The sequence below is a fragment of the Panulirus ornatus genome, chromosome 4 (genome assembly GCF_036320965.1).
Source record: "Panulirus ornatus isolate Po-2019 chromosome 4, ASM3632096v1, whole genome shotgun sequence".
Lineage (NCBI taxonomy): Eukaryota > Metazoa > Arthropoda > Malacostraca > Decapoda > Palinuridae > Panulirus > Panulirus ornatus.
In genome coordinates, this window is record NC_092227.1 from 17,894,155 (window position 1) to 17,903,113 (window position 8,959).

General features: G+C 42.8%; 1 protein-coding gene across 1 annotated transcript in view; it reads right to left on the bottom strand.

Annotated features, from left to right (window-relative positions):
- The window catches only part of LOC139765897 (uncharacterized), a 409,959-nt gene that overhangs the window by 295,322 nt on the left and 105,678 nt on the right, over nucleotides 1-8,959 (bottom strand). The gene's annotated exons all lie outside the window — the stretch shown is intronic.

Sequence of the window (8,959 nt, forward strand, 5' to 3'; positions counted from 1 at the left end):
CTTACAAGGAAAATACCTGCACTCCACCAGTCCTCAGAGAGGTAACCTTGGGTCATCCACATGTTGAACAGCCTGACTAATTAATTACCACCACCGTCTTTCATTTTCTTGAGAAACACAAGTGCAATCTCATCTACAACATACCCTTGCCCACATCACATCTTTCGCAAGGGTATTACTACCTCCCATCTTTTCAAGAACCCGTTCGTCATGATTCTCACTATGTTAGCAACCTCGTCGTAAACAAACCACATTATTCTCTGTACCAACTAACTTTTTCAGCGGTTCTTCATTATAATGACCCCATCTCCTTCATGTGTTACCACATACCCATCAGCTCTCTACATCATCCGCCCTATTTTCTACTTCCTTCCAAGATATTTTCTTATTCCCTCTCAGATTTAACAGCCCTCATAATTGCCTTTACGTCATATTTCTTTCTCTTACATTCCTCTCAATTACTTTCACCTAATTATTCTCCAACCCTCTCCCACTTTCCTAATTTCATTTACCCTCACTCAGTGCCATACTTCGCCACAATCTCTCCTGGTATCTCTGCACAGGGTGGTTTTACCAGGATCACTCGCCTTCACCACTTTCATGTTATTTTCTCTGTTCCGAGGACCACAACAAACACTCCTGTTCACCGTCACCAAGAAATAATCATTTATTCCATCCATCTGGCAAGTTCACATTCATCAGCTGTTCTTTTGCTTTCCCTTTCAACAGAACGTAATCCATTAACTCACCTTTGATCTCAAACTGGCTCAAGCAAATATACTTATAAACGCACCTTTCCTGAAGTTACATATTTCAAATGAAATAAATAGGGAGGACCTGGAGGAATTGGAGTGCTTTAAGTATTCTGAGTGGGTATAGCAGTAAATGGAACTTTTATAAAGTGAGTCGTAGAGTAGAAAGTGGAGGTCCTGGATGCAGCAAGTGATGGGTGCTGGCAAAAGACAGTGTCTGTGTGGGTAAAGATTAGCACGAAAGTTTAGGGACGCTGATCTCCTGTTCCGTTAGAGATAAGCGCAATGATCTGACAGTTGGGGAGATGTGGGTAGTGGCCGTCAGGGATATGGAAGTGATGGTTGTTTGGGAGGTTTAGGGGGCGGAGGACCTATTGCAATGAGAGTGATGCTGCACGTTTCCACCACAAAGGTGTGGTACTGTTGCCACAGCACAGTGTCAGGGGAATCAGTCAGGCTTTATATCACCAGCGTTACCAACACAGGTAGAAACATGAATCACGTCCTCCTGTAAAAACATTCTCTCTCTCTCTCTCTCTCTCTCTCTCTCTCTCTCTCTCTCTCTCTCTCTCTCTCTCTCTCTCTCTCTCTCACACACACACACACACACATAATCGAGGCCAAACCACTGTCGTTAGTGGCCGTGTTCTCTTGACCCTCTCCAGAACCTTGTTTCCTTCCACCCATGGTGGCCATGATCAGGGTATGTTTTGCCCTTGCTACGTCGACCACTATAAAAAAAAGAGGTATCGGTGAGACCATCATTAATACCATTATTAGACGTAAAACAAGAAATGCTTCTTATTCTTTCATGAAATTGATGTTACCAATGAAAGAAACTAATTTGTGATGACGTTTTATGCAAGACCTTTTAACCAATGCTACAGAAGGACTGGTACAATGTCATCAACAAGTGACCCTCGCACTAGGAGCTTCCATATAACCAGAAAGAAATATCATGGGTCTGTCTCCCTCTTGGACGGCGAAAATATTCGGAGATTCAACAGTTTCGTTGAACTTCCGTCTGGCCACATGCGCATTTGTGTCATACGTCCGCACAGCAGAACAATCTTCATAATTCCTAGATGAGAGATGTTCGAATGCGGATGAGAGATGATCGTGTGCGGATGAGAGATGATCGTGTGCGGTGAGAGATGATCGAGTGCGGATGAGAGATGATCGTGTGCGGATGAGAGATGATCGTGTGCGGTGAGAGATGATCGAGTGCGGATGAGAGATGATCGTGTGCGGATGAGAGATGATCGTGTGCGGATGAGAGATGATAGTGTGCGGATGAGAGATGATAGTGTGCGGATGAGAGATGATAGTGTGCGGATGAGAGATGATAGTGTGCGGATGAGAGATGATAGTGTGCGGATGAGAGATGATCGTGTGCGGATGAGAGATGATAGTGTGCTCGGCGACTAATATCGAGGAACCCTCTACTTCCACTGTAGGAAACGGGCCACTAGGGTTGAACTGTTGTAATGTGGTCCTTCCCGGTCGGGCAGTCAGCAGATGTGACACATGAGGTCCTACTTTTCTCATCCGCGTCACATGATCGTAAGGCTAATGGCTCTCACTCAGATGAGGGCGTGACGAATTGGATGAAACACCACAGTGACAGTGACACTGCCTCTCGCTGGTTGACTCGGCTTTGTGACTAGGTGTTGTGAGGACAGCTGGCAGCCTCGCTGTGTATAGTCAGGTGGAGGAACAAAGAAGATCTTGGACAGCTAGAGTTGTAATGCTGTCTTACATCTCAAGAAATGACGGTCATCTGTAACTGTTGATGATAATGATTGTGTTGCAGTCACACGTTCGGTAGGGGAGGATACGCTCAGTCCACCACGCATGGGGCCACATAACCCGAGCGTGTCGACATGCCAGTGCAGGACATGCGATCCTGGAGGATATGTATGGAGATGGCTCAAGTTTCAACTGCCCATTCCAATTAGGAATCTGGTACTACGGTGAGGGGTTGACCTTCTGTTGAGATGGATGAACCAAACAGAGATTTGGAAGGTTCTTCAGTCTGATAGACTATGCTGGTGAGGAAGACGAGAAAGAGCTCTGGTCAAGGAGAACAACCAGACTCCCCTGGCTATGGCGGTAAGGGATGCAATTGGCAACATCTGTGGTGCTAATGTGAACGGTACTGGCTCAGGTAAAAGGAGAGCTTGAACATCTGGTTTCTCTACAAAACACAGAAACCTAATGCTTGGAGATACATTGACCGGAAAGGCAATTATTGCAGTCACGATGGGACCCAAGGTACACTGCAGAGGTAGGGCGCCCACGCAACAAGGGAGAGTTTGTTAACTTCTCGCTACATGAAAATGTGTTGAAAACAAAGATAATCCACAGAAATGATCTCACACTCTAAGTGTCATGGAAGAGGAATACGCTCCTTTCACCTGAGTCAGGAGAAATGTGGTTAGCGGGAGAGAGAGGAATGATAGCACAGTTTCCAGATTAAGCTTTACTCTTCTGTCTGTTTCCTTAGCAACGCGGAACGTTTTACTGGGAGGACAACTTTTTACATGTCAGCACTGGGGGTCACAGGGCTTGGCAGTGTGACTTCCGACGAGCGTGGCTTTTACAGTGGAAGTTGTGATTCTTCTGCAAGTAGATGAAAGACGTGCAAAGAGCAAAGGATTCCTCACAAGTATCTCAGATGTGGAGGAACCCCACAATTCTTGGTCGCTGGTGTGTCCAAAAGGCCCGGATGGAAACTTAGACACCACCACCAAGGGTCGCATCTAGAAAACGGTGTCAGGGTCACCCAGGATCTACAACCAGCTATAGAAAATGGATCAGAATTTCACTCGTTAGGAACAACTATTGTTGACAAAAACAACGGCATTCTAGTGACAAGTTGTGAACGAAGGAAGACCGTAGATAGGAATCAATCAAGCGGCTTGGAGAAAATAACAGATGCGCCAAAACAAAGCAGTCGGGAAATACGTCAAGAGCTAGAATGCATTTTAAGAGAGGATGGATACATGGAGAGGTTTATTACACAACCTAGAGAAAGGCAAGGCTCACATCAGAGAAAAAGAATGTGAAGTTAGATAAATGGATCAGATTAATGTGGATAATTTTGCTGATGAGTTCTCAAAGGCAAAGGTAATTACACAGAATGTTAACAGCATTAATAGAAAAAGGCGTCAATGTGCAGGAGGGAATATCATACACGTCACAGAACAGATACATAGAGTGTATGTGGTCTTGGAGTTATCTTAAACACCGGAAGGTTTCAGAGATTTTTTTCGCTTGGCGATGTAACTTAGTGATGACGCCCTTAATGACCTTGACATTTTACAAGCTTAAAAAGCCTAGACGACCAGCCAACCAACCTACATATGTCATAATTTTGAAGGAAAGTTTACGTGATTTAAGGAATGAATGGTATGTCACCATCTGCAAGGTGTTATAATCCTAATAAATGACATCGTTAAGGTGCTAGGGCACAACACGGTGAATGTAGGAGAAAAGGACGAGTGTTTGAAAGCTGTAATTAGAGCTGATAACTTTAAAGTGGAAGTATATAATGGATATATATCCACAATCTTCTCCTGAGCTGCATGACTTTGCGAGTTCTGGAGATGATGGAGATAAGATGATTGCCAGTAATACTAACCCACATAACCTGGAGTTAATCCCAGGTGATACGAGCAATTGTAGAGGTAGAAATCTGGTAAGAATTTCAAACTTTGAAAGTGAAATGATTAAGTGGGAGATAAAGCATCTACTCATAACGAAGGAGGAAGACTTACCTTAGTAATAACAGAAAATGGGGGGAAATTTGTAGTGGATATCCAATAATTGAAGCATCATTCGACCAGTGATCACAAGCCTTATAGATACGTATGAAGTATAACAGGCTGCATGTTAGAAGGAAGCAGGGAAAGGTATTTACATAGGATGATATGAACAAATTCATTACATATGTGATGAAATGGTTTGAATGTTGTTCAGTGAATACGATTGTCTTTTGATAATGAAGGTGTTGAAGAGAATAAGAACCTTCTTTAAAGAGGTGTGAAAAAGAATGGAGAGGAAAATTATACATGTAAAAAACTATGGCAATTCATGCATCGTATAGACCATTTCGCTTCGTAAATCAATTAAAAGATATAAGGGAAGAGAAAGAACCCCCGTGGATTTTGCTTATCTTTGCAGTTGGATGGAGATAATGGCAAGAATTCACCGGGGGTACTAATTACCAGGCAACAAAAGCTCAGATGAAAAAGAAACATTAAAGAATAGAAAGATAACAAAAGGTTACATCGTAATTCCGTTATTGCTGATCCGTCAACTGAAAATCGAGAAATTAAATTCGTATTAATTTTCTACCAGATGAAATTAGAAAACAACTGATATATTTAGAAGAAAATAAAAGGAGAAACAAAAACCTAATCACAGCGTTAGATAAACCTTTTAAGAACAAGAGATTCAAAATCAGACGTGAAGCAATCCAATAACACGGGAATAGGAGACTTGATAACCTGTTCTGCTGTAAAAGCTCTAAATAGAAGGAAAACCTTTCGTGGTGATACGTAATGTGTTAATAAAGGACTATTGCAAGTGTGTTAAGAAAAGAGATATAGTCATGCCAATATTACGGACATCACAAGAGAGAGATTATAGGAAAGTCTCCTCGTGTTTGTGGAAGATGCTGGAGAGGATGCCTCAGCATACGTTGTTGCACGCAGGAGGCGGATTTCATAAGAGAATGAATGGTTTTCTTAAGACAGAGAGACCCACATGCAACCATTGCCAACTGCCTGCCAGATGATGCAGACAAACCCTCAATAGTGGCAGGGTTATGTTGGAGGCGCCGGCTAAGAAGGGAACGGGAAGATGTTTTTCAAAAGGGATAAAGGATTAACTGAACGGGATAACATCTCGTGTCTTCTTCTTCTTCTTCTTCTTCTTCTTCTTCTTCTTCTTCTTGTCTTTCTTCTTTAGGGAGTGTACTCAAATTGATATGATGTAGAATTAAGATCTCCACATGGAGGAGTACTTAGGCCCAGCCTTGTTTTCATATGAATACTATTGCAGAAGCGAAACTTCCATTAGACACAAGACGGTTAGGATGTGCTGGGTAAAGAGATGTAAGGGAACACTGATGAGGACATCCAGTTAGAGAACTGAAGTCATGTTTCAGATTTACCTTCCCAGGTCATTATCTAAGGTTAACAACCTATACCCATCCATATGCCTGGAGTGAACTGCATCCCCCATACATTAAGCTTAACAGCCTCAGCTGGTCAGGTAACTAGGCTTAACCTAATCCGTCCATACATCCCAGAGACCACCTGTTGTCACCTGAACTATCATCTTTAAGATGGAAAACTTACACGAGTCTTGGATGCGAGACGAACGCAAGGGTTGTGGAAGTGGATAAAGGCCTGCGCTTTCTCAGCTCACCATCACAATTCTAGTTACAGTAAGACTTAATTTTCCAATGAAAAGAACGAATTAGCGTCGAACTCACAACCATCCACCATGGATGATAAGCTTCGCCGAAGGTGACTTTTCCCTCGCGGTGAAGCCTCTCGCAAGCCACAACGAAAGGTATATTGAACTTAACCGCTTCCTCCGTAGTGCTGTCGTTTGGTTACGTTTTCTTAAAAACAATTACTTCTGAGATATCATATACGACTCTTGCAATATGATAGATAATCAGAAATAGTATAATAGTAATTATCAGTATCATCATCATTATGATGCATTACATATGATTATAAAAGTGATAATAGTAATGACTAAGATTTATTGATCAAACTGACGCATTCATTAATACGACCGACCAGCCTACAGTCACAGGGCGGACATAGTGTAATACACCTCACACGGCCGAAGACGTTCTTGAAGTCTACCTTGACCATGGCTCTTTCGCGGGGGTGTGCGAACATTGGCTCGTGCCAAAGCCAAGTTACTTAGGGCTCAGTGAGGTGAATACCTCACTGCTGACACGCGACAAGCGTCCTGGCTACCAGACGGCGCTACCGGCTGTAAACGGTCAAATGCCGCCATCTGTCTTCATCAGAGCGCACTAGGGAAGCGGCAGAGAAAAGGGCCACATAGGATGGGGAGCAGCATTACCGGCCATACGTTGACCGATAGATCTGGTAAGTTCGGTCTGGAGGTTCGTAGCGACAAGGCTAACCATTTCTTTAAGACGCTGTGGCCTCAAGCCTCCTGCTAAGGGAAGGACAAGACCGCTTTGTGGACCTCTGAATCGCTCAGAGTTAATGGCTGGTTGTTAGATGCGTCTGTAAAGGTGCTCGTTACTGTCTCTAGGTGCACGGGATGGGTGTTTATCTCGCAGAGCATCAGCTATGGCAGCATCTCCAGGTGATAAGTGCCCCCGCTGGTGACGATTCTCAATGAACAGACAGTACTGCCGTCATCTGTAGTGTTAGGCATGTAAGCAAAAAGTGATAATGAGTCAGAGGCAAAGATGTAATACGGCACATTATAGAATGCAGCTTGACTAAAAATAAAAGACAAAATCAAGATGTCTTATCTCTTCAGGCCAACGAGAGACAGCTTATAAAAGACGTCCTTAAATATATACTAGGTCGTGTGGTGCAGGAGCTGAAGGAGAGATCTGCCGCGTAATGATATCAACCATGTGGTTCATAGTGTAGCTTCCAGGCAGAGACAAGCATACCAACACATCTTGCATTGTATACAATTACCTGGTGGTCAACATCAACAAAAAAATAGCTAAATAACAAGGCATAGGGATTACTTCTTTACGTTAGTGAGACGGTTTGGGCAACTGACTGCAGTGATCGAGACCATCCTATGAACGTTTTATATATATATATATATATATATATATATATATATATATATATATATATATATATATATATATTCTTAAACTATTCGCCATTTCCCGCGTTAGCGAGGTAGCGTTAAGAACAGAGGACTGGGCCTTTGCGGGATATCCTCACCTGGCCCCCCTCTGTTCCTCCTTTTGGAAAATTAAAAAAAAACGAGAGGGGAGGATTTCCAGCCCCCCGCTCCCTCAACTTTTAGTCGCCTTCTACGACACGCAGGGAACACGTGGGAAGTATTCTTAATCCCCTATCCCCAGGGATAATATATATATATATATATATATATATATATATATATATATATATATATACATCTTATAACATACAAACCTCCAACAGCCAGGATCGAACCCGGTGCTCCTGTGCAACAGGCGGGAGCGCTACCGCTAAGCTATGATCGCACAGGGGTCCCGGGTTGGATCCTGGCTGTTGGAGATTTTTATGTTCTATGAAGGTGCGCGTTCATATGCACTTCGTTCGTATATATATATATATATATATATATATATATATATATATATATATATATATATATATATATATATATATGTGTGTGTGTGTGTGTGTGTGTGTGTGTGTGTGTGTGTGTGTGTGTGTGAGAGAGAGAGAGAGAGAGAGAGAGAGAGAGAGAGAGAGAGAGAGAGAGAGGATGTGTGGGTCAGGTGTTTGCTTTGAGGAATGAATATATGTGAGAAATACTTAGAAATGCGGATGGATTTGTATTTAGTGTTTATGGATCTGGAAAAGGCATATTATAGGGTTGATAGAGATTCTTTGTGAAAGGTTTTGAGATTATATGGTGTGGAAGGTAAGTCACTAGAAGCAGTGAGAAGTTTCTACCGAGAATGTAAGGCATGCGTACGAGCAGGAATAGAGAAGAGTGACTGGTTTCCAGAGAATGTCGGTCTGCGGCAGGGGTGTGTGATGTCCCCATGGATATTTGATTGTTTATGGATGGGGTGGTTAGGGAGGTTTGGATATAGGGACGAATATGGAGTCTGTTGTGGATGAGAGGGATGTGATTCAACTGTTGTTCGCTGATGATACAGCTCTAGTGGGTGATTTGTGTGAGAAACTGCGGAAATCGTGACTGAGTTTTGAAAAGTGTATGAAAAGAGAAAGTTGAGGGTAATTGTGAATAAGAGCTAGGTTATTAGGTTCAGTAGGGTTGAGGGACAACTAATTGTAACGTAATTTTGAAAAGAGAAAAATTGGAAGAAGTGAAGTGTTTTAGACATCTGGGAGTGGACTTAGCAGCGGAGGGAACCATGGAAGCGATAGTGAGTCATAAGGTGTGGGAGGGGGCGAAAGTTCTAGGAGCGATGAAGAATGTGTGGAAGGAGAGCA